Source organism: Rana temporaria, chromosome 8 (genome assembly GCF_905171775.1).
Source record: "Rana temporaria chromosome 8, aRanTem1.1, whole genome shotgun sequence".
NCBI lineage: Eukaryota > Metazoa > Chordata > Amphibia > Anura > Ranidae > Rana > Rana temporaria.
The window spans coordinates 76,638,259-76,666,229 of NC_053496.1; the positions used below are offsets into that span (position 1 = coordinate 76,638,259).

At 40.0% G+C, this 27,971-nt stretch overlaps 1 protein-coding gene and 1 pseudogene across 3 annotated transcripts in view; one reads left to right on the forward strand and one right to left on the reverse strand.

The window, feature by feature from the left end:
- PRKG1 (protein kinase cGMP-dependent 1) overlaps positions 1-27,971 on the forward strand; it is a 1,173,427-nt gene that overhangs the window by 901,858 nt on the left and 243,598 nt on the right. The window lies entirely within an intron of this gene.
- Positions 25,498-25,588, reverse strand: LOC120912542 (annotated as a pseudogene).

The window sequence follows — 27,971 nt, forward strand, 5'->3', positions numbered from 1 at the left end:
AGCGAGCTGTCTCCTCGCTCGATTCAAACAGTGCCCGAGTGCCGCCGAGCTCCGTTCCCTGCAATGTTACGACGCACAGGGGCAGAGATCAGTGCCAAATTCAAAAAAATAAAAACACAGTACACATACAGTATAATGTAATCTTACAGATTACAGTACTGTATAAAATAATTACACACCCCCTTTGTCCCTAGTGGTCTGTCCAGTGTCCTGCATGCACTTTTATATTATAAATATTGTTCTTTCTGCCTGGGAACTGTAGATTGTCCATAGCAACCAAAAAGTGTCCCTTTATGTCAAAAGTGGTTTTAGACAGCTAGAAAACAGCGATAATAAATTAGAATCACTTGCAGAATTGAGCAATAGCGATTTGTGGGGAAATTCGTCATCAAACACTGAAAGTAATGACTGCGACAATTCTGCAACTGAGCAAATTTCAGTGTTTTTGATTTGATTACATTATTGAATAATTTTTATTATTATTGTATTATTATTTGTTATAAATATTTATATTATAATTAATGATTTTGTGTTTCAAACTTTATCATACCCGGGATGTCTACTAGACTCTGGTTTGGACAGAATTAAGTGAGTTATTTCCAGGGCTGTGGAGTCGGAGTCGGGGGAAATTTTTGGTACCTGGAGTCGGAGTCGGCAAACAATGCACCGACTCCAACTCCTACTAAATTTAGATTGGAATTTAAAAAAAAAAGCAAGTTTAAATGTCCCAATTCACAAAAAGTTATAATTAATGACTTCTCTACTGTAAGAATAAAGACCAATGCATGCAGTGCCTCACGTAACCGCAAAACGAACACGTTAAGTGACCGTGAAGAAGCATGCTTTTCATGTGCTTCACTATATGGCACGCAACGCACAATTAGGAGCTGCAATACTTATACTTTCCATAGTGTTGTGTTCTGCTTTTACAGGGAACGCATGTTAGAGAACCAGTAAGTGTCCAAATAAAAAAATTCCAACAGAAGTTTTATAAAGCACTAAAAGAAGTTGAAAAGTATGATCGCTCATCAAAACTTACTGTTGATGAAGCCATCCTTGTTTATCCAGAGATCGTTAGTGATGTGGCCAGAATAGTTACTGCAATGCCACCCACCCAAGTCAGTGTCGAAAGATTATTTTCAGCCCTAAAAATAATAAAGTCTGACTTAAGAGCCTCTATGAAAGAGGATCTGGCAGAGGCAATTCTCTTCCTTAGAACTCTACATTGAATTGATTTGCATTTGCTAAGCCTATAACTACATTTCAAGATTAATATAAACCATTTCTAGGTTTTACAGATTTTGTTTTTGGTTCATTATAGATAAGCTTTGTTTTTGTTCTAAAACAACCAAATAATGTGGTTTGTATTTTTGAACTGGTAAAGATCCTGTTCCTGATGTTTATGCCTGCTGCTACTATCCAGCCACTTTGATTAATAAAAGAAAAAAAAAAACTTTGTTTTCATTGTGTTTGTCTTTTGCTTAAACTGTGCAATACAGTAGACTGTTGGCTTCCCAGCCAGTAGTCCTGTGGTAGGTTGCGTTTCTTTCCCTCAAGGAATGTATAAAATACATTTGCATATTAATACAGAGGAGTCGGAGTCGGGGAGTCGGAAGTACATAAAACTGAGGAGTCGGAGTCGGAACATTTATCTACCGACTCCACAGCCCTGGTTATTTCTAAGAATTACAGGCCTACAATGTAAAACGCCAAATTTCCATGCAAAATAATGGTACTGCTTTCAGCAACAGAAACCTGGCACAATCATACCGCCAGGGAGGTTAATATTTGATTATTCTAATCTCCCACATGCGCAGGTCCAACTCAAATTTAAGATTTTCACAAGTGGCTTGGCAGCTTGCTGGGCAATGTCTTGCTATATTAGGGACAAGTGAGTAAAAGAAAATTGCAGGGGGATGGGAAACATTCAATATAATTGTGACTACACCAAAGGTGTAGTTAAACTTTAAGCTAATTATAGCAGGGCAGAATCATTATCATTTAAAATGAAATAAGACAAATTTAGATTGATTTGCTCCATAGAGATAAATCATTATTCTGGACATTCAACTTTTTTCTTCAAATTTCAGCTAAACATTTCATTAACCGTTTCTTTGACCTTGAGTTCTGGAAGAAAAAAAATGAAATGCTATTTTTCCTGCCCAGTCACACCTAGCCAGGTCAGTGAGCAATCTTTTACTCACTGCACTATAAGCTTAGCCCAAAGAAACTATGTCCCTAACTAAAATGTGAGGCTACATACAGCATACCTCACTGTGTTCTGGGTTCCAGCTGGACTTCCTGTCTTATACCTGAAACACAGTAGTGTCTATCTGATCGGGGTCCAGCCATTCAGAGAAAGCAATGTATTCTATCAATGAATACAAATCTTCTTCTGAGCAGAGTCAGAGGTTGTGACATCATCAACCCGCCTCTCTGGCGGTTGTATTATTATTATTTTTATACAAGATTTATATAGCAGTTTGCTTGGCACTTTACAATATAAAGGAAGGCAGTACAGTTACAATACAATAAAATACAATAGGGTTAAATCCCTGCTCATAAGAGCTTACAATCTAATATGGTGGGGCAAATTATACAAAAGGTTATAACTGGGGGGGATGAGCTGATGAAAGTGATAAAAGTTAGTCAGTCAGTTTGTGGTAGGCTTCCCTGAATGAGATGAGTTTTCAGAGATCGCAGAGGATGGGAGAGGCTCTGGAACAATCCTGAAGATGAGCATTGGAGGAAGGGACAAGGAAACTTGAGAGCAGAGGTCTTGAGAGGAGCAGAGAGGACGGTTTGAGTGATATTTGGAGACAAGATTGGTGATGTAGTTTGGGGCAAAGTTGTGAATGGCTTTGTATATTATTATTAGTATTTTGAATTTAATTTGCTGGGCAATTGGAAGCCAGTGGAGGGATTGACAGAGAGGGGTGGTGGACACTGAGTGGTTGGTAAGGTAGATGAGTCTGGCAGCAGCATTCATTAAAGACCGAAGAGGAGAGGTAGGCCTATGAGATGAGAGTTTCAATAGTCAAGGCGAGAGATAACAAGGGAGTGAATGAGTAACTTGGTGGTTCCATTCGTGAAAACAAGGCAAATTTTAGAGATGCTATGGAGGTGACGTCTTCAAGTTTTTGGCAGTTATTGGATTTGGGGCTGAAAGGACAGGTCTAGGATTACACTTAGTACCCTGGCCTGTGTGGACGGACAGATAGTGGCATTTTTGATCTTGATGGTAAAGTCATGGAGGGAGGCACGGGCGGGGGAGGGAATATTATCAGCTTGGTTTTAGAGAGATTTTGTTTAAAGAAGTTGTGCAGCATCCATGTTGAAATGTCAGTAAGTTAGTAATGTGAGAGGACACTGAAGGGGTGGGATGAGGTGAGGAGTAGTGAGATAGATTTGGGTGTCATCAGTGTAGAGGTGGTATTGGATGCCGTGGGAGATCATCTAGTGATTAAGGGGGAGGTATAGATAGAGAAGAGATGGGGTCCAAGAACAGAGCCTTGGGGGGACCCTTACAGAAAGATGAAGTGGAGAAGTGAAGACAGAGTTATAGGTGCTGTGATAGGTAGAAGGAGAACCAGAACCTTGGAGACCAAAGCAGTGGAGTTTATTGAGAAGGAGTGGGTAGTCAACAGTATCAAAGGCTGCAGAGTAGTAGTAAGGGTATGGAGTAGTGGCCAATGGTTTTAGCAGTTAGTAAATCATTAGTGAGTTTTAGTAGGGCAGTTTCTGTGGAATGCTGGAAGAGAGAGGGAGAGATTAAATATGTGAGTGAGAGAACATAGGATAGAAGAAGTGGGTGATCATAGTAGTTGCAATTGAACAGGATCCAGGGGACAACTGATTGGGAGTAGATCTGAGAAAAGTTTGGTAACCTCTTTAGTAGTAACCTGTTAAAAAAAAGAAAGTGTTGACTGTGCTTTTAGACAGGGTGTGTTAAGTAAAGAAGATATCTGTATAGTGGGGGTGTCCTCACAAACTGCATCAATCTTGTTTTTGAAGTGATTGGCAATCTCTTGGGTAGTGAGTGGGTTAGTGGGAAGGTGGTGGGGGACAAAACAGAGAGTTAAAACAATAAATACAAAGCTTCCTCTGATTGGGAGTCAGAGGTTGTGACATCATCAGCCCACCTCTCTGACTAAGCAAATTAAAATACATTGATCTCCCTGAATGGGTGAGCGCTGATCAGACTCTACTGGGTTCTGGGTATGAGACATGAAGTCTCGACTGGAACCCGGAACACAGTGTGGTATGCTGTATGTAGCCTCAGCTACATACAGTTAACAACCGCACATCCAATTGTCTACTATGTTAGTGAGGAACATAGTTTGTTTGGGCCAAACTGTCCCAAACAAACTATGTAAAGTGTATCAAAATCTGTAAGCAATACAACTTGGGCACCAACCTATCCCCCAGCCTGCTAATTGATAGTGATTCATTGATATGATCATCACTGTGTTTGCAAACACTGTGCAACTTCACAGAGCCTTGTTTTCCTTGTTTTATTCTGAGCTTTTTTTATGCAGGGGATTTAAGGATGCTTATATGAAGACTGAATCGGAAACGTATACCACTGTGTTAATGTATCATAAGTAAAGTGGAAGTATATGCTGAATTAAGTTTTGTTAAAAACATTACTACTTTACCTATCAGAAAACAGAAAGTGGAAACACTGTACACCGAAACCCAGCCACTATTTAGAGGGGTAAAGATATGGCTTCAGCCTGAACGCCTCCTGACTATGCTCCCCTGATATACTTTGTCCCACCTATGAGGCCTAATTATTGATTAAACTCTGTAGGTGGGGCGAAACATGTCAGAGAAGCACAGCCAGGAGGAGTTCAGGCTGAAGCCATATTTTTATATCTCCAAATAGTGATTGGGCTCAAGTGGGGCTATGTATCCACCTTCTGTTTTACAGTCTGTTTCTGCTAACCCAATCTGTGCTTTGGACTACAAGAAGTCTTGCGGTACTTTGAGGGACACTCTAAGTTTTCCGTATATGGTACATTTAACTTATGCTGCCTACAGTTTATAAAAGAAAGCAGTCTAAATATATTTTCTTCTGAGGTGATCGTATGATTCAAAAGCTGTAACTCCCCTGTGTCAGTGAGTAGCTGCTGCAAGGGAGCGCTGATAATAGAAGGGCAAAGAAAACTAGTGGGTGTTTTTACAGCTCTGAGAATTCAGCCCTGTTGTCAACCCCTCCACCATACAGGGGAACGGCTTCTTCTGGATTGCACTGGGGTGGATTAAAGAAAAGGTATCTACAACCCCTGATGGTTTTCATTAGTACAAATCAAATGGGAAGGTTGTTAAAGGAAAGCGTACTGGTAGACCAAAGAAGACATCAAACCGTCAAGTTAGAAAAGTTAGAAAACTTAAAGCAATATGCCTTAAATACAGAAAATGCACAACAAAACAAATGAGGAACAAATGGTCAGAAACTGAAGTCAATGTCTGTGACCGAACTGTAATGCCGCATTCACATGATCAGAAATTCCGACAAGAAAACCGTGGATTTTTTTCAGACGGAATGTTGGCTCAAACTTGTGTTGCATACACACAGTCACACAAAATTCCGACCATCAAGAACGCTTTGACATACAACACTACAACAAGCCAAGAAACAATTAAGTTCAATGATTCCGAGCACGCATCGACTTGATTCCGAGCATGCATGTTTTTTTTTGCGTGTCGGAATTGCATACAGATGATCGGAATTTCCGACAAGAACTTTTCCCATCTGAAAAATGGAGAACCAGCTCTCAAATTTTTGCTGTTAGAAATTCCAACAGAAAAAGTCAGATAAAGCCTAAACACGGTCGGAAATTCAGACCAAAAGCTCACATCGAACATTTCTTGTTGGAAATTCCGACCCTGTGTACGTTGCAAAAGACATTGGCTAAAGGAAATGGGATTTACATACAGAAAAGCTAAACGAAAACCATCATTAACACCTAAACAGAAAAAAAGGGGCTAAAGAAAAGCAATCATGGACTGATGTCTGGATGAAAGTGATATTCAGCGTTAAATTACGAATCCGCATTGGTCAGGGTGATGATGCTGGAACTTTTGTTTGGTGCCATTCCAATGAAATGTATGAAGATTACTGCCTGAAGAAAACATGCAAATTTCCAAAATTCTTAATAATATGGGGTTGCAAGATACGGGGGAGATGACAGTCATTCAATCGTTAATAAATGCACAAGTTTATATTAAGACCCTTTTCTTATTCCATAAATTGAAAGGATGTTTGGTGATGCAGATGTTTGTTTTAGAACTACAAAGTAAAGGGTGATTCCATAATATTTTCCTCAGAATTGAGTGATTCCATATTTTTTTTCTCTGCTTGATCTGCAAAAACAGTTGCAACTGATAACAGTTGTCTTCCTTTTTTTTAAGTGTTTCTTAAAGCCACATGGTTGAAATATTCAATGAAAATTGTTTTGAGGCATGTCTGTAATTAGTTATTATTGTACACAATTAAACAATTGAATGAACATTTTCCAAGAGTGGTGATTCTATACTTTTTGCCAGGAATTGTACACTGCTCACTTTTATAAATGGTATACAGAATAGGTAGTAGGAGGGGGAGGCAACATTTTTAGGATCACTTATATTTAGACTGTTCTTTCACTTTAAGGAGTTTTATAATAATGACTATTTTTGTACACAATTAAACAATTGAATGAACATTTTCCAAGAGTGGTGATTCTATACTTTTTGCCAGGAATTGTACACTGCTCACTTTTATAAATGGTATACAGAATAGGTAGGAGAAGGGGGGAGGCAACATTTTTAGGATCACTTATATTTAGACTGTTCTTTCACTTTAAGGAGTTTTATAATAATGACTACTCTAAATAGTGGTCTTTTATTTTAGAGTGATTACTGTACTGACCAGAACATTAATTGTCTGTCAACATTACAGAGCTAAGAAAAATGTTACCTACAAAATACTAAATAAAAATACTTTTTCTCAGGCTTAAAGGAAATTAACAAAAAAGGTGTGCAATTCCTATACAATGCTATAAGCTACTATAGATTGAAATGCAAGGATTTATGTAATTTTCACTGCACTGGTTTGTTAATGAATACAGAATAATGAATTCAATGTGAGTTTTTCCTCGCAGTGACCCAGCATGTCTGGCAGTTTTTCTATGTGATCTGTTACTACAGACATTGTGGTCAGGGCAGGTGCATTGCAGTGTGTTTTTAAACCACTGAGTTCTTTATGGTTCCTACACAGGTTCTCGCTAAGATGATAAATTGATGTGTCTGGCAGGAAACAGCTTGTTAACCAAGTGTGTGGTGCTTCAAAATGGAAACCACACACTGTGTAATATAGACCACAGGTGGTAGCCGGTAATAAGGCATTTGCTGTCAGTATCAAAGGCTGTAACCTTTAGAGACTTCTCTTTCCTGATTCCAATCAGAATTTTCTTTCCAAAATAGTTTTTCAGAATATTATCAAAGAGTATAAATCCTTACATTTAGAACTCTCTCATGTAACTTTATCCACTTTCCTCACTAGACCGTTTCTGTTTAAAGACTGCATACTCTATCTATCTATCTATCTATCTATCTATCTATCTATCTATCTATCTATCTATCTATCTATCTATCTATCTATCTATCTATCTATCTATCTATCTATCATCTAATGTAATTTTTTTCTATCATCCTTTTTTATTGTTTTTATTCTTTATTTAGGTTGAGCACATGGAGAACTGCACATACATATCAGAGTTACCAAATATCATGCATAATTCAGTGAAAGTATAATCTTTTAAAATGATCAATGAAAACTAGCTATTGTTTCTTGCCCTTTCCAAGCTGAATAAGAAAGCTACTGTTGAAAAAATTGCATGGGTAGCTGGGAACTGTCAGGAATCTGCACTATACCAGGCCAAATGCTGTTCAACGTGAGGGGTACCTTGTAAGGGGTCGGGGCAAAGCCCTTCCCTCTTGCAAAGTAACTTGTCCTATTATTGAGGGACAAGGACCTCTTTCCCACATTTGGTCCCCCAAAAAGGATGTTAGGATTTGTTGGAGGGGGGACTTATAGGAATCAGGAAGTCCTATGTATAATAAAGGGGTCCCCCAGATATCTGCCTCCTTCCCCTATGTAATATAATGTAATATATGTACATAAGTACACAGACAAAATTATAACCATATGCAATGAAAAATGTATAACAAATGAGAACCCAGGTATGGTTTTGATCCTAATGCTACGTACACACGATCGGTTCATCCGATGAAAATGGACCGATGGATTTTTTCATCAGATATCCGATGAAGCTGACTTTCATCAGTCTTGCCTACACACCATCAGTTAAAAATCCGTTTGTGTCAGAACGCGGTGACGTAAAACACTACGACGTGCCGGGAAAAATTAAGTTCAATGTATCCGAGCATAAGTCGACTTGATTCTGAGCATGCATAGATTTTTAACCAAAAGACTTGCCCACAGACGATCATTTTTTTCTATCGTTTTTTTAATTATCAGATAATTTTAAAACGGGTTCTAAGTTTTTTCACCGATGGGGGGAAAAAAACTATGGGGCCCACACGCGATCGGTTCGTCCGATTAAAAAGGTCCATCGGACCGTTTTCATCAGACGAATCAATCGTTTGTATGCGGCATTAAACTCTGTCCTGCTAAACAGAATACAATGCCAAAAAAACTATTTAGGTAATGTTGTCAAGTGAAAATACATCATCAGTCACATTCTCCAATGTAATCATTTATGATGTTTTCTCACCCCCCACGATGACCTGTCACCCAGTGATGTTTTCTTGTCATACGTCTGTCATTAAATGACAGATCTCAAGTCCTACCTATCAAACAAAAAAAATGCAATGTTTTAGGGGTACTCTTTTTTGAAAAAAATGGGGTCTATTAGACCCTTTATTTTTCCTCTGCCCTCAAAGCATCTGACCACACCAAGATCGGTGTGATAAAATGCTTTCCCAATGGCGCTGTTTATATTCAGCAAAATCGAAGTCATGAAATGCTCATTGTTTTCCGGTTTCTTAGGCCATAGAGATGATTGGAGCTGTTCTGGTCTCTTATCAGCACCATGGTCAGCTGGCGGAACCACCAGCTGCATTCTCATGTTCCCTGTTGGGACAGGAGAGCCAGAAAAAAACATGGAAGACGGTGGGAGGCTAATTAGCCACTAGGATTACAGTCTAGGATTACAGAGGCTAATTAACTGCTATGATTGCTTTTACATGAAAACTGACCGCTGGCTGAAAAGAATGATACCAAGACGATAGCTAAACTTGCAGGCATCATTCTGGTATAACCATTCAAAGTCCAGCAACATACCAGTACGTTGCTGGTCTTTGTTGGACATATATTGTAATCTTTTTTTTTTTTTCATGCAGCCTGTTGGCTGAATGAAAAAAAAAGAGATTGATCGGTGGGTATGCCGACCATTAGAATACCTCCCTTCATCCAGCCACTTCTAATGATGGGCATACATGCACCATTTTTATATGCCGAAGCATGGGGGCATTCTCCCACAAATGTTAAGAGCAAATCGCTCCTCCGTCCCTGCTGCCAATGCTTAACTATGGTGGTGAAATCACCTCCTACAGCGTTGGAGTCACAGCTTTATGTATCATGGGAGCAAATGCTGTTGCTGTCAAGATAAATAAATCTGTGCTGCAACTGAATGGCTTACCTGCTAAGCAAATTATGGTTAACATTAAAACAAAGTAACATCACATGATAACACACCATACTATACCTGCAAAGCAAATAAAAAAAACATTTTTTAAAGCAACCTGTGCCTAAAATATATATGACAAATCATGAGGGAATCCTCCCACAAAAGTTATGCCGCGTACACGTGGTCAAACTTTTCAATGGGCAAACCTCCGTCTGTATTTTGACAGTGTGTACACGGCATTAGGAGCAAATATTTTTTACTGTGGTGGTGAAATCACCACCTACAGCAATGGAGTCACGGCTTTATGTATCATGGGAGCAAACGTTGTTGCTGTCAAGATAAATAAATCCGCGCGGCAGCTGAATGGCGTACCTTAAAACAAAAGAATGGTTAACAATAAAACACAGTAAACGGTAAAGTATAAAAAAAATGACATACCTGAAAAGCAAACATGATAAACCATAATAACAATAAAACATTGCAGAATAGAATACAGTAAAAAAAAGAGCAGAACAATAGAGAGAGAATAGAGAGGGAGAGAACACTAAAATGACAACTATTTTTTTTTTATATATATATTTTTGTGCTTTTTTTCTTTACACTTTTTTTGAACTGTAACTGTTCGGTTCCAGGTTTGGGTCTCTCAAAATGCGATGGCATCTTGGGAGACCCTGTGTAAGTGTGTCCTCGTCTGTTAAATGCTGTACCCTATACTAATACTGCACTAGTGTGTGGTAGCGTTCAAAACATTCACCAATGCAAAGACCAGGATTATCAGGACAGAGTGGACAATAATAATGGGTGTCACGCCTATATCCACGCTTTCTATAGACACATTTTCTTTGGGGGGCTCGTTGGGTAGGGGTACTAGGGAGGACACACGGAAAATGCCTCTCATGCAGCCGGCTTACTGCATTTGATGGGAATCTACAAGCCAATGGGGTAAGCCCCGGCGATTAGGTCGCACAGTGCCACATGCACCAATTTGATGATCAAACAAGTGACTAAAGAGTGGCACGCTCGTGTAACAATTGTCCACATACAAATGGTACCCCTTTACCAATAAGGGTGACACCAAGTTCCACACTATCTTGTCAGCGCTCCTATGTAATCCAGGCAGTTCTCCGGCTCTATGTGACTGTCTTTTCCTTCGTAAACCATAAAACTACATGTATAGCCTGTGGCCCTGTCACAGAGCTTATACATCTTGACCCCATATCTGGCACGCTTGCTGGAAAGATACTGTTTGAAAGACAAGCAGCCAGAAAAAGTAGTGAGGGACTCGTCAACGCAGACATCTTGATGGGGAGTATACAAGGCTGCAAAACTTTTGTTGAAGTGGTTTACGAGGGGCTGAATTTTGTAGAGCCGATCAAATTCAGGGTCTCCACTAGGACGACAAAGTTCATTGTTGTTGAAATGCATGAACCGCAAGATCTGCTCGTATCGTGCCCTGGCCATGGAGGCAGAGAACACGGGCAAATGGCAAACTGAATCAATGGACCAATATAACCGCGGTTCACTCAATTTAACTATGCCCATGCCAAGGAATATCCCCAGAAAGGTCGTAAACTCGGAAACCGTAATTGGTTTCCATTCTCTGGCAAGGGAGGGCTGGGGATTAACGGCGATGTATTGACCAGCATACAAATTACTTTGGTCCACCATAGATCTATAGAGATCTTCCGTGAAAAACAGCAAATAAAAATCAACTGTTTCCACCTGAATTCCAGGTGGGGGAAATACAGGTGCTTCAGAAGTGGTGGGCTCCCAATTAGGATTGGAAAATTCTGCAGGAAGAACACTATAGGCACGACGGGCCTGTCTTTGTCTTCTTCTTGGTGGCAGCTGGACACTACTTGTGCTTAACACCTCGCCATCTTGAACTGCACTTATGGGACTCGGCACGTCACCAAGTGTTACTGCAGTGCTGGATGTTCGACCAGAGTGTACTAGGCCGCTGGTGCTTGCCAGTTCACCAGAAGGATGAGCGGCACTAGTACTTCTTTGCTCTATACAAGAGCCCTACAGTTCTTGCACCTAAACAACAGAAGAAAAAAAATGGGGAGGTACGCCTGACTTTGGCAGGGACCTCAACTTTATCGTCAGTGCCATCTGTCATGGAGCCGATGTTGTCTGCAGCAGTGGTCATCAACCCTGTCCTCAGGGCCCACTAACAGGCCAGGTTTGCAAGATAACTGAAATACATCACAGGTGATATCATTTGCTGCTCAGTGATTGCAGTATTCTAGACTGCATCTCTCCATGGTAATACATACAACCTGGCCTGTTAGTGGGCCCTGGAGGACAGGGTTGATGACCACTGGTCTACAGGATAGTATTCTGAGCCTGAATCTGACAGATGAGTGACCTCCTCTTCACGATCTGTCACGCTCAGAAACGTGTAGGCCTCTTCACTAGTGTACCTTCGATTTGCCATTTTGGGCTCTAAATTTACTGGTACAACTAGTGAGATTCATAGATATATACAGTTGCTGACAGCCTAGGAACTTTTTTAACGCTACCAAAAACAAATGTTAGTGATTGCAGGGATCAGGCCTAACTCTGCCAATGCTGCAGTTATGTGTTAAAAGTTTTGTAAGTGACACTGATCGATTAATACTGCACTTGGGTGGTCTGGTAGGAGGGGCAAAACGCAGGTGCTAGCAGGTATCTGGGCTGATCCCGCTAACACTGTGTTTTTTGGAACCCTAAATTGCTGGGGACGCTAGTATAGATCTGATCAGATATTGATCCGTTCAGATACTATACCACTAATGGAGGTGTATGCTGCGGGTGTGGGTGTTGGCGCTACTGGCACTAATCTTATGCTATCTGGGTTGATTCAGACCCTATCTGACACTAAACCTAACTGATCAGGGGGTTAAACCTTTATTGGGTAATAAACGGACGGTGCCCTGACGCTATAAAAATCAAACTAACCAGCGTCACCCATAACACTTATATGGTGATCACTGGTGAAAGGGTTAACTGGGGGGCAATCAGGAGGTTAAAACCTTTATTAGGTAATATATGGGGGTACCTGACGCTATAAAAACCTGGCAGTGAACCTAAATAGCTAATTGGCTAACTAGAGTCACCAGTGACACTTATACGGTGATCACTGGTGAAAGGGTTAACTAGGGGGCAATCAGGGTATTAAAAAAAAAACCTGACGTGAACCTAAATAACTGGCTACCTAGCGTCACCCGCGACACTAGTACGGCGATCAGAAAAAAAGATCGCTTAGTGACACTGGCGACGGGGTGAAAGGGTTACCTGGGGGGCGATCAAGGGGTTAAACATTTCTTAGGGGGGGTTAGGAGGGTACCCTACACCTAAAGGGGCCTACCACTAACTGCCCTGACACTTTTTACAGTCATAAATGACACCGCATGCGGTGATCAGTAAATAAATGACCACTGCAATCAGTGACCCTGTGACTGGGGGTGATCTGGGGGGTGATTTGTGTGCCTATGTGTACTGGTGTCAGTGTAGTGTTGGTGCACTTACTTGTGATGTCTTCTCTCCTCGGGCTCCGGACAAAAAGACCGTCGCGAGGTGAGATGACATCACTTCCTCTGTGTTTACAATTCACAGACAGAGGAAGCTTCTCATTCACCAGAAGCGATCTTGAGGGGGTGGCCATGGATTACAGATCGCTCCTGGAGGGATTCCAACCGTTGCTGGCACCGGGGGGGCTCGATTGAGCCCCCCCCACCCGCTGGGAGGCAGGGACGTACAGGTATGTTGTGTGGCGGGGTCAGCAAGTGCTTAAATATTTTTCTGACTCTCTATTCCTCTTTCAATCTTTCTTTTTGTTAAAGCTCCCCATCAGTACTGTAATCTTGAGATCATTTATGCTGTGGCCCATGTTGAAGAAATTAGCAGCTGAAAAAGTGTCAGTTATGTTTTCTAATTGTGAATGTATAGACCAATTCAGTGGAATGTCCAATTTATTGGAGTCTCACCAGCAAAAAGTTCTACTTAGCATTTTGCATACGTTATTAGGTATTAACACCTTTGAGGATCTATAGAAAAATTACCTTATATACCAGACTTCTGTTGCAATCCTGGTACTGGTATTCTGTCAGGGGCATGGATATGTGTGCAGAGTTTATGTAAACCTTTAGCTGCAGACTTATCTGTCTACCAAAGGGTCAGCTCTAGAGTTGGGACAAGCTATAACACTGCCATAAGTGTTTTAAACAACCTTTTAACTTGTTTAAATTTTCTAAAAAATATACACAAAAGAGAGAAAAAAAATATTACTACAATTGTTTCAGCACCTCTGAGTTCAAGTTTCACTGTCTACTTACTTAAAAATAGTGGCATGTACTAAAAATACAGTTACCATTTAATATTCAGAATGGTGTCATTACATACTATAACTACAGTATTTACCATTATCAATACAATAACTCAGGTAAAGTTCTCCTATGTAGATTTATTTTCCTTTCTAAATGGTTATTTAAAGTGGATGTAAACCCGCTCTCATCCTTTCTAAACTACTGCCATAGTGCTGATCTATAAGGATATACATGCCTCCTGCATGTATCCTTACCTGTCAAATGTCTCCCCTCTGTCTGTTATAAGAACTGAAAAACTGAAGATTCCGTGGGTGGATCTGTTGTCTGGAGCTCGGTGGGTGGAGTTGTGATATCAGTAGACTCTCTGCCCACCTCTACACTCCCCTTGTCAACATGCATTTTTTCCTTTGTATTTCTTACACTGAATCCTGCTATGATCACTAACATCCAGTCAAAATCCAGAAAAGTAACCACAGAAAAGGCGTGGGGGTGGGAATTAATAAAATAATGCCTGTCTGAAGCTAGTGCATGAGATATGTAAATAACCTGCCACTCACAGCAAGGGGGCAGAACAGACTAAGGTTTTTCTCTGTAAGTCCGTTTTATTTCACTGAACAATAAAATAGGATTGCTCAAAGCTGGACTAACTCTGTGTAGCAAGACTGGGCACAGATGATAGGAAATCTTGTACTGTACATTGTGACAGCAAAATAAAAAAAATAAAAAAAATTGGGTTTACATCCACTTTAATAACTTATTTATGCGTCCTTCTATGTCCTTAAAAAGATATACTATTGTTGCTTTTTAGCCAATATCCTACTCAAACATTTACCAGCTTTGCTTATTTTACAATGAGAGTAGCTCCTGAGATGTATTTAATGCAATTGAATGGCTACTTACCTCCTAAAAATGAAAAAGAAATTTGATTAAAATTTATGCTAAGCCAATTTGTTTGTTTTTTCATCACATGTTTAGCTCATTTTATGTATATTGTTTAATGTGAATTGAAATGTCATTGTCATTTGTAATTAAATCATCATCAGTAGGACATTTTCATCTTTTGTCATTTTCATCTTCATTTAATTCTACTAATTTTAAAGAAAATGATCTAGGAAACAGGAATGTGTTACAGAATATCATAACGAAGATGCTGATGTGGTTTAATAACGGGGAAAGTTGCCACTAATGCTGAAGTTTTTCACACAACTGCATAAACACAACCATTGTCCCATTCTAGTTGCTTAGCAACAGCTTTTAAGAGCGCAAAAGAGAACTACGATATTGGCTAATATATATTAACCCTTTTTGTTTTACTTTAAAACAGTGTGTGTACGGAGACAGCTTTCACTTAGTAACAACTGTCAGTTTACAAACTGCAGAGTCTCCAAACTTGACATAAGATCAAAAGGCTTACACTGCTAACCTTGCCTTCTGAAAATGCTTGTTATCTGGCTGTTCTGCTGATCCTCTTGTGTAGTGTATGACATGGTTAACTAAACCATAGACAAAGGTCACTTGATTTATACTCTGGTTGGTCAAGACTTCAGTTTCCTCCTAGGATTTAATATTATATATATATATATATATATATATATATATATATATATATATATATATATATATATATATATATATATATATATATATATATATATATATATATATATATATATATATATATATATATATATATATATATATATATATATATATATATATATATATATATTGCCAGAGATCTATCTTTTTTGCAGAACCAGTCACACTTTTTTGCTGCAACATTGTCCCAGTTTTGTGAAAGACTTACAACCTTGCTAGCCAAGATATATTACACTCACTGGAGCAAGTAGAAAGAGGAATTTTGGCTTTCTTCCAAATTTCTTATGCTGTATGCTCAATTGAAGGTTAGAAACACAGACATTTTGAAGCCAGGAACTGTCAATTAGCATGTCCTAAACAGCTATGGTTCAGCAAGTATACCCATGGTGACTAGAATTCTAGGACTCAGGCTGTACAACTGAATGTTATTTCAAACTAATATTTACCACAGCTGCACTCAAACAACACCAAATACAAATGTGTACCAAACTTCAATAATATTGCCGTGTCTTTAAGGCTGGGCTCACAATGCTCTGACATCGAAGATTTCTGGTACGACTTTTCCCTATGACTTCATGTCTGACTTCGATGCAACCTCAATGAAGGGGATTCGACTTTGATCTGACAATACCAGGCCCTTTGAGTCTGGTATGAGTCTTGAGGGGGGAACCCCCTTGCCAAAATAAAAAAAAATGGGGTGGGGTTCTCCCTCAAAAACATACCAGACCCTTCTGTCTGGTATGGATTTTGAGGGGAGACCCCCCACATGCCCTCAACATAGGGGGTGCTTTAGGGCAGGGGGGCTCTGCACCCCCCACCCCTAAGCACCTTGTCCCCATGTTGATGCCCCCCTTAAGTGTTACCCTTCCATACATGCTTTTACATAAACACACACACATTTAGGAATGTGAATTGAGAGATTACATCACTAAGGGAGGAGGTGGGGTCCTTATGGGTAGAGTTACAAGGGGAGGAACCTAAGGGGAAAGTAATACTGGGAGTATGCTATAGGCTCCCTAACCAGAGGAAGGAGGCAGTGGTGGACCTCCTATCACAATTTGGATTAGCGGCAAGGATGGAAAGTGTCATCATAATGGGGATTTTAATTATCCAGACATAGACTGGGCAGGAGGTAGCGCGCACTCATCTAAAGCTCGCCATTTCGTAAATGTCTTGCAGGACAAAGAACACGGAGGATAAATGGGTGTGCTTTACAAGCATATTAAATAAGGGCATTAGCCAGTGTATCCAATTGGGAAATACATTTAAAAGAACTAATAAATGTCCTGGGTGGCTTAACGCCATCGTAAAAATACATATAAAAGCAAAGGAGAAGGTCTTCAAAAAATACATAGCTGAGGGATCATCAGCAGCATTCCAACTTTACAAAGAATGAAACAAGAAATGTAAGGGTTAAATTAGGGTGGCTAAGATAGAACACACAGAGGAGAGTAAAAAAAAATGCCAACAAATTATTTAAGTACATAAATAGTAAGAAAGGGAGGTCAGATCATATTGGTCCCATAAAGAATGATGAAGGGAATCTGGTTACTATGGATGGAGAGATCCTAGTATATGACTGGCTCAGCAATTGCATGCAAGCAGAGCACACAGAATATTGGCATGCATTAAAAAGGGGACTAACTCCAGAGATAAAATTATAATTCTCCCACTCTACATAATAATCACAATGTGGATGTTGGTGTGTGGGAATATAGAATTGTCTATTTATGCCTTGCTGAGAAATTAGCTTCACTGGGGCTTAAACATGTTTAATTGATATAGCTGAAATTGTAATAGCTGACATCACTTTACACTACAAACATTCACAAAATGCACATTAAAAAACAATTATCAAAATACTGTTTCCGTTTTAATCAAAGTAAATTTACCATAGATTTTTTTAAACCCAAGCTTCATGCAAATAGATAAGTCAAATGTTGTCCCCTACCTCACCGGAGTTGATCAGTAATCACTGATCAATCTCTGGCATTGACATACAGTGAGGAAAATAAGTATTTGAACACCCTGCTATTTTGCAAGTTCTCCCACTTGGAAATCATGGAGGGGTCTGAAATTGTCATCGTAGGTGCATGTCCACTGTGAGAGACATAATCAAAAAAAAAATCCAGAAATCACAATTTATGATTTTTTAACTATTTATTTGTATGATACAGCTGCAAATAAGTATTTGAACACCTGTCTATCAGCTAGAATTCTGACCCTCAAAGACCTGTTAGTCTGCCTTTAAAATGTCCACCTCCACTTCATTTATTATCCTAAATTAGATGCGCCTGTTTGAGGTCATTAGCTGCATAAAGACACCTGTCCACCCCATACAATCAGTAAGAATCCAACTACTAACATGGCCAAGACCAAATAGCTGTCCAAAGACACTAGAGACAAAATTGTACACCTCCACAAGGCTGGAAAGGGCTACGGGGAATTGCCAAGCAGCTTGGTGAAAAAAGGTCCACTGTTGGAGCAATCATTAGAAAATGGAAGAAGCTAAACATGACTGTCAATCTCCCTCGGACTGGGGCTCCATGTAAAATCTCACCTTGTGGGGTCTCAATGATCCTAAGAAAGGTGAGAAATCAGCCCAGGACTACACGGGAGGAGCTGGTCAATGACCTGAAAAGAGCTGGGACCACCGTTTCCAAGGTTACTGTTGGTAATACACTAAGACGTCATGGTTTGAAATCATGCATGGCACGGAAGGTTCCCCTGCTTAAACCAGCACATGTCAAGGCCCGTCTTAAGTTTGCCAATGACCATTTGGATGATCCAGAGGAGTCATGGGAGAAAGTCATGTGGTCAGATGAGACCAAAATAGAACTTTTTGGTCATAATTCCACTAACCGTGTTTGGAGGAAGAAGAATGATGAGTACCATCCCAAGAACACCATCCCTACTGTGAAGCATGGGGGTGGTAGCATCATGCTTTGGGGGTGTTTTTCTGCACATGGGACAGGGCGACTGCACTGTATTAAGGAGAGGATGATCGGGGCCATGTATTGCAAGATTTTGGGCAACAACCTCCTTCCCTCAGTTAGAGCTTTGAAGATGGGTCGAGGCTGGGTCTTCCAACATGACAATGACCCGAAGCACACAGCTAGGATAACCAAGGAGTGGCTCTGTAAGAAGCATATCAAGGTTCTGGCGTGGCCTAGCCAGTCTCCAGACCTAAACCCAATAGAGAATCTTTGGAGGGAGCTCAAACTCCGTGTTTCTCAGCGACAGCCCAGAAACCTGACTGATCTAGAGAAGATCTGTGTGGAGGAGTGGGCCAAAATCCCTCCTCCTGTGTGTGCAAACCGGATGAAAAACTACAAGAAACGTTTGACCTCTGTAATTGCAAACAAAGGCTACTGTACCAAATAGTAACATTGATTTTCTCAGGTGTTCAAATACTTATTTGCAGCTGTATAATACAAATAAATAGTTAAAAAAAATCATACATTGTGATTTCTGGATTTTTTTTTTTGATTATGTCTCTCACAGTGGACATGCACCTACGATAACAATTTCAGACCCCTCCATGATTTCCAAGTGGGAGAACTTGCAAAATAGCAGGGTGTTCAAATACTTATTTTCATCACTGTACAACATCTGTTGGTGGTTTGATATGTTAGAATGTCTCCTGCTATCTGCACAGATATTCAGATTTTTAAGAATTAATCATATGCAGGATGCAAAATACAGCTGTTACAGTTGCTATTCGATACCCTTCATTCATTTTTGTTATTGAGCATGTATGCTATATCATACTATGAGGAGTTTTCTTCTAAAGAAAAAAAATAACTAAATAAAATAATCATACATTAATAAAAAATAAAATAATAATAAAGACCATTTCAATTACTAATAAAAAAAGTGCTTGGTTAGAGGCCTCTAACCAACTTTGAATATATTATTAGTTTGGTTTACAACCAAGTATTCTCTTGCATTAAAATGTTTATTTCCTCTTTTATTAGATGTTAGTATTTTTCCTATGAAATGCAATTAATTATTTCGTCTGATGCATTTTCTGTAAGGTTGTTTCTAGGAAGTACAAACTCAGTGGAATAAAATCCAATTTAATTTTCAGCATAAATACATTTATTGTTTTCTTGAAAGCACCACCTGAAATGCACTATTTAATCCTTATGACAGATAATTGTTTGATAAACCGCTGATAAATTTTGTGGAGTACTTGAAGTATGTGGCGTAAACGAATGTGTTTCTGAAAGTCATAAATAGCATTTTAAACAGCATTATAGTTTGAGCTTACAGAATGCTAGCCTTGCCTTTTCAGATGAATTATTCAAAGGTTTTTTTTTTTAGATCACCACATTAAGCACAAAATATTACATTCCCCAGTAAACTATGTGTCCAAGTTTTTGCTCCAGCATTTGCAGTGTACAACTTTCAATTCTTCTGGTTACTCCTTTCTGTGTTCCTACTCTGAACTTCTGATCTTCACAGGAAGGAGTTAATCATTCTTGGAAATGGAAAAGAAGGAGGAGAGAGGAACAAGGGAGTGCCTTGCCATCCCAGGATATGGGGCTGTTTATATTGGTCTACACACTGTAAAAATGTATTCAAACACGCGAACACCGTTAAAGTCTATGGGATATGAAAATGAAAAATCAAAAGTGCTCTTTTTTAAAGGTTAATATGCAAGTTATTGTCAGAAAAAGTGTTTGGTGACCCGGGTCCAGCCCCAGGGGACATGTATCAATGCAAAAAAAGTTTTAAAAATGGCAGTTTTTTTAGAAGCAGTGATTTTAATAATGCTTAAAGTGAAACAATAAAAGTGAAATATTCCTTTAAATTGTGTACCTGGGGTGTCTGTAGTATGCCTGTAAAGTAGCGCATGTTTCCCGTGTTTATAACAGTCTCTGCACAAAATGAAATTACGAAAGGAAAAAATGTAATTTAAAACTACTCGCGGCTATAATGAATTGTCGGGTCCTGCCCTCTGTTATAAAAGAGCTGTCAAAGAGCTTGCATATGATTCAGCCAGGTGCCTCCGGTCGAGGCAGGATCATGCGTCGTTCCTCGCTGGAGAATGGATTATCGCTGGACATTGAGACTGGATTACATCGCTGGAATCATTTTTTTATTTTTTATTTTTAATAAAGGACTTATCCCAAGCCGTCTCCTGTCTTTATTTAACATTTTCACACTTTTTTTGTGAAATGGTAGGGGTACAATGTACATAGGGGGGCGGGATCTGGAGTTCCCCTTTGTTAAAGGGGGCTTCCAGATTCCGATAAGCTCCCCACCTGCCGACCCCCACAACCACTGGGCAAGGGTGGTGGGGATGAGGCCCTTGTCCCCATCATCATGGAGACATCCTCCCCATGTTGAGGAAATGTGGCCTGGTACAGTTCAGGGGGGGCGCTCTCTCGTCCCCCCTCTTTTCCTGCGGCCTGCTAGGTTGCGGGCTCGATAATGGTCTGGTATGGATTTTTTTTAAATTTGGCATAGGGTTCCCCTTAATATCCATACCAGACCTGAAGGGCCTGGTAATGGAATTTAGGGGGAACCCCACACATTTTTATTTAAATTTTTTAATGACTTTCAATGACTTGTTTTGCTGGGACCCAACAATTCATTATAGCCCTGAGTAGTTTTAAATGACTTTTTTTCCTTTAAAAATGTCATTTTGTGAAGACTGTTATATACAAGGGAAACATGCGCTACTTTACAGGCATACAATAGACACCCCCCAGGTAGGAAATTTAAAGTAATATTTCACTTTTATTGTTTCAATTTAAGCATTATTAAAATCACTGCTCCCGAAAAAAATGCTGTTTTTAAAACTCTTTTTTTTGCATTGATACATGTCCCCTGGGGCAGGACCCAGGTCCCCAAACACGTTTTATGACAATAACATGCATATTAACCTTTAAAATTATCACTTTAGATTTCTCCCATAGACTTTTAAGGGTGTTCCCGCGGCTTTTAGAATTTTCTCATCCCTATTTTTGAATTTGCTCATCCATATATATATATATATATATATATATATATATATATATATATATATATATATATATATATATATATATATATATATATATATATACAGTATATACTATTGTTTGTGGACTCTGACTTTCCTACAGACTAAATAATGTACACTGATTTGGGCTATTTTCATGCAAAAAAAGTAGCAGGTTAAGTTTTGGCCTAAACTTACAAAGAAAGATTGTCCTGGTCAGGATGGGGGTGACAGTGTCCAGTATGGGTGTAAGTGGTTAAACATGACAAATTCCTTAAATTGGGGTGTAAGATTCAAAAACACTGAATGACTCACTTTAGCAATTTTCAACGTTTTAGTACCCAATTTTCAGTTGAAAATCTCTAAAATAACCATGTAGGGGGTAGGGCTGCTGAATAAAAACAGAACTTTTGAATTGGGCTGCATGAGTAATCATCCACATAAATGTATTCTTGCTTTTGTCATGTTTTACTTTCATTCCTCTATACAAGGGAACACATCCTAAATTCAAGAAATGTTCCCCTTTAAAGCAGGCTGTATTGGACTCGCTTCTGAGTCTGGCACTAATGTGCGCTAACCCTAAAAAGTAATGTTGTACATCTGCCTGGAGCAAGCATCTGTAACCATTATTCATTACTGCTAATATGCTAAGCTGCTGAAAGCTACTCATGAGTAGCAGCTATGGGGGCAGGTATTGCATTGTTGCTTTGTGCGTTCATTTATAAAATAACCCTCAAGAGTTCTGATTGTAGAATCATCAGCCACAAGATCTAATTTCAGTGGATAATAATATATATCTGCTATAAAATGTATAAGTTCATACAAGAATTGCCATATAAAAGCACATGGCAAAAGGATGCTTTAGGCCTCATTCACAAGGATGCTGTGGCCCGTCCAGTTTGAATGAGTGCCTTGTTTATGCATTTGGAGACACCGAGAGCTGCGTGCAGACTGCCTGTGTTTCTCTTTGGGGACACAGCGGCTGTACAAACCTAGCCACTTGTACTTATGTAGCAGCCATGCATTGGTGGGTGTGCAAATGAATGTAGACAATGTGCATTCGGGGTCAGTCATCCATCCATTCTTACAGCTGCTGCCTACTTTTGTATGACCTCATATATTTTATAGCAGAAGTATATTGTTGTCCACTGAAATGAATGATTCTACGGAGCCCATGTGAATAAACCCCTATTAAACAAAGTTGAACTCTAAGGCCTCATTTACATTTGCAGTTTGGGGATGGTAAAAACATGCAGTTGAAATGTATTTTTTATGCTTCTCCTGAAGCTGCATAGGCAGCAGGCAGTGTAATACACATGCCACTGCTGCAATGCTTTGCCAGTCCATGCAGCAAAAGTTATTCCTAGCAGGACTATCTGCCACATGCAACCCATTAATTCCAAAGCAGATGTGCTGCAACTGTGTAGGGCACATGGTTGCATTGTGGTGGTGTAGGTTTTTAGTTGTTAAAACACTCACCCAAACATAATGCCCCCTCACCACTTGTCAATCAACTGCATCTTGCTTTTCAGAGGGCTAATGCACATGTACACAAACCCTGAATTAACTTCTATTGTGTGTTTTATTTTAAATGGTGAAAATACAATATTCTTTACATGTTTTTTTGTGTTTTCGCCCTTAACCCTTTTATGATCTAAGTTCATCGATGCCTTGATGCCCAGATCAAGTAACTTGGTCAGTATGCATTGGTTAACTTGACAACAATGTATAAATAAAGTTCACATGATCACCATGACTGGTTGTTATGGTAATTCCATTATTAGGAACTATTCTGATTGTCTTTCAGTTGCTAGTGTGAGAGCTAGAGCTGTCAATGACAACATGGACAGACCAATGGCAGCATGTATGCAGCACAGGAAGCTGTGCTAGAGAACATTATATTATATTGCGGGCACCCGAGGGTTAAGCAGAATCTGCCAGGAAAGAAAAAAAAATACTGCTGCAGGGATCAAAAGTGTAAGTTACTGACAGCCTGTAGTTGCTGACAAGTAGCAGGCCATTCTGACAGGCAAATCTCTAGCACTCTGATAGTGTCAAAGCTTGCCCATCCCTCCTTGCCTTGACGGAAGGGCCTGGTTTTCACGTTCCAGGGTGGGAAGATTTTACAGACTACTTTAGAGCAGGTACTTAACATGTTAGCTGGAGGTGCCTGCATGCCAATGCTAGAGTATTTTGCAGTGTTATTTCACATACAAAAAATGTTTTAAATGCAGCTTATGTCATTAAGTTGTCAGCTAGTTAAAGTTTCAAGCAAGCATGGTGTTCTTTGGGAGGTTTAAATATTGTGATGGCTAATGGAAATGGATCATTTAACAAGACTGCGTGGGTGGATAACAAAAGTGTGTGTGGGCAGCACATGAGCTTATAATGGTCTTTTAACAGCACATTACCTTTAAGAGGTATTGTATTAAGGATAGGCTAAATCTGTATTGTAATAAGAATAGGCTAAATCTGCACCTTTAGCAAACTCTAATTGGTGTATTCAAAACAGGCAGAAAGGAGTGCACAAAAGTTGGTCCTGTTAAAGAAGAACGTCCCCCCCCATCTTAAAAATGACAATAAAAGCAACTAGAAATGTTTAGTAATGACAATCTACAAACAGATACTTATAAGTAATTAAAGGTTTTTATTATTTGCATACCTTCATTTTCTTGTGCCCCATTCTACTCCATGTGGCCTATTTCACTAAGGGCAGATAAACCCATCACTCTTTTCTTCCTGCAACTCTGAGGGGGAACAGAGGGGGGAGGCACTGGTGATGCAGACTTCCCAGAATGCATCTGTGGGGCCTTCGTTACATCACCATTTTTTTTTCCTATTGAAAAGCCTGTGGCGTGCAAAACACAACCCAAAACCTCCACCCGGTGCAGGAAAAAATGTGCACACATAAAGAGTGAAACATAAAAAACTGTGATGGGTGCATCGTCAAATAGACCTCCGAAGAGGACCGAGCTCTGATCCCCCTGGGCGTTAGGCTCCCGCCAGGGAAAAGAGTAATCTGTGGCCCATACAGCCGAAGCCATATGGACCCACCTTGGCCCAAGCAGCCGAAGCCACAAGGACCCAACATCCTCGGAGGATGTTGGATCCGAAAACAGAACCCTCCTCGGTGAGGCTCCCCCGAAGGGAGACCCCATGAGAGCCGGCGAACTAAGCCAGAAGGCCATGTCCACCGACTCCCAAGACTTTCAGAGCGGGCCCGAGGACCTGCACCCTACTCATCACACTAAAACTGCAGTGCACCAAAAAGAAAAAAGACGAAACGTGAACAAACGGGGGGTAAAATAAAAAAGAAAGTGGGCGAAAAGGAAGGTGGGAAGGTGAGTGGAAAGTGGCCACCGTGCAATACGATGGCCGGCCCTCCGGCAAGGAACAAAAATTCCTCTGGTCCTAGCCAAAAGGCTCGGCCCTAGAGGCAGGTGTGAAAAGTGTGTATGTGGAGATGTGACCTAAGGTGCCACACGATGAGTGCCCCTCAACACTCGTGCAATGTATGGCACCCCTGGACTGCCACTCCAGGGACACTATCTCCACAGGCTTTTCAACGGTCCCTGACCCCCGGTCCGGACCGGCAGCACCCTTTCCAGCCAGGAAGGTAGGAGAAGAGGTTGGGGAGAGCCCACCTAAGCAGGCTACTACCCACAACCTCCAACTCTCCCACCTAATTACATTCGGGAAATACTACCCGCCCCTCCGGTAAAAGGAGGAGCAAGGATTCTCTCCCGAACAACTGACTGGGGCAGACACCACCAAATCCAGGCCAAAGGCAAGGGACCCGGCCCTTCAGCTTCGACCTCATGCCTCTCTGTCCCGATCAGAAGGCTTTCACCTCCACGCCAACAGGCTTAGCGTCCGCCGACTGTCATCCCTTTCCCTCTGCCCAGATACTGGGGACAGTCAGCTTAGCACCACCTATTGGCAACTGATAAGAACAGATACTACACTTGATCTTAGCCAAAAGGCAGAGAACATCGTTAGATCACCAGTACCTCACTCAACCAGGTAGTGGAAAAATAATAATTGTAAATAAAATAATTAAATGTTCGGGAGGGGGGGTTGGTCACTAGAGGAAGGAAATGGGGAGGAAAATAATGAGAAGTCATTTATTAATATTCCGTCAGGCCAAAAGTACAGGTTAACTGCGGAAATTAAGATATATAATTAACCAAAATTTAATGTATAGGTATAATCACGATAGACTGCTAAGGTGATCGAAATGTACTAGGACAGAGGGAAAAAGTCGATGTAAATGATTTTACATATGATGGCTGTGATAATATGTCTGTTGATATGTGTTCCTTGATTTTTGATAAAATAAAGTAAGATTAAATTGAAAAAAAAAAAGCAATAAATGTTTGCTTAACTAATAAAAGTAACACAATTTAATATCAGCTTGCAAAGCTGCTCGCTGATGTGTTTCTTAGTGAAAGGTGAGTTGTTAAAGAGTTGTAAACCTCCCTGCAGTACTTGTACCAATAGGTAAACCTATAGGTACTGTAAATATCTCCTAAACGTGCGCCATTTAGGAGACATTTACTGTATACTGTGCCGATGATGTCATTTGCACATGCGCTTTGAAAGGAACAGCCGCCCATGCCGAGCGCCGTAACTGGTGGCTCCCGCACACATTCTTGGGAGTGATATCCAGCTAACATGTTAAGTACCTGTCCAGTCACATAGCCATAGTTGGCTGCCCCAGAAGGAAGAGGGGCAAACATGGATGTGGCCTGCAGGGGGGACGGCGCAGGCTTCGTTTTGCAGGTAAATGTCACATAACGTGCTGGTATGCAATGCATACTAGCACATTATGCCTTTACTTTGCAGGGAAAGGAAAAACCTTTTCCCTGCAGGGTTTACCTCCTCTTCAACTCTGTTCTGATCTGTTAGATCCTAAATCTTAGCATGTTAGATTTCCAATACTTGGCTCCTGCATATTAGTGCCATATTCAGGACTACAAATTTCAATATACTAAATTATGAAAAGCTAAACCAGTGGCTATTTTTTTTTATTCTGCTAAACTGTTTATATCAGAAAGTTATTTCATGATGTATTTACAAAAGCTGTAAAAGATAGTGTTCCAAACCCACACAGACAATATTTATGTGTATGCTTATTGGTTATATTTGTTAATAAAATTAATAATGTTTAGTTTATCATGTAGGTCCATTTAATGTTTTACAGTATTTCAGTTGACTTAAAATGTATTCATCACATTAATAAATAAGTAATAAGTGTTACAAATATTGCAAGTAAAAAGGGTATGTGTTTCTTATCATGGATAAATCAACAATGCTTCTAATTTTGTGGCCTAAAACCATTCAAACAATTGCATTGTCTTTGACTCCAAGAGCATAGTGAGTGGCTTTTTAATTTCATTTGACACAGCAGCAATTATTGTTCTAAATCAGAAGGACGTTGTTTGCTAGAGCTAGAGTTACAGTGAGATAAAAAGATCATGAATCCAGGGAGTAGCTCTATTAAAGTGGACATGTACTTAAAAAGTCAAGATGTATTATGTCATAGAGGACATCTAGAAATGTTTACGTAGTTTCCTGAAAATCTATCTTTGCCTTGGATTCCTCCTAAAAATAAAAGTGCACTTCCTGGTATGTGAGGATTCCTAAACATCGCTGTATATCAGCAGTGTAAGATCATCTAAGGCACAGATATCTCTGCTGGTCACATTGCATTTAGAGGGAGATTGTGTTGTCATTCTTGTGCTTTTTGTTGAAGGGGAAACTGCACTGCATGCATCTGCTTGCCTCTGCTTTATTCAGTCTATGGATTCAAGCTTTGTAAACCACCCCTGCTGCTTCTCACATATTGCCCAGCCAGTCATCCAGATCACCAGCCATCAGGGAGACCGCTATGACAAAGCCTTATTCCTCTACTATTGTGGCTGCCTTCATACAGAGACACGATGCAGAGCAAAACATTGTAAGGGGAGATGATGAGCTGCAAGAAGCCCACAAGCAATATTGGTGAATAGTGCTTTACCCTTTGCTTGACTTTTTTGGGCTCAGCTTCCACAGTTCAGGTCTTTTTTAGACAGAAAGCAGGGATAGAAATGGGGAATTATGATGCCTTTGGTCCCAAAATGTAGTTGCTAAATATTTATGAAGGGTAAATAAGAAAAACAAAATATTTTATTCAGAAGCCAATGACACTGGGAGTGTGAATCTGTTCTGTGGGGTTCTATTGTCCATTTGCTAACTGGTCCTGCTCTGTGTTTCCGGAGCGGCTATCCATTTTGCTAGAACAGGTTGGACAGATTGTGAAGCTGTCAGTGTAATATGCAGAACTTCACTTTCAGTATGACAGATGAGAAAAGCTAGGAGCGGCCCACAAAA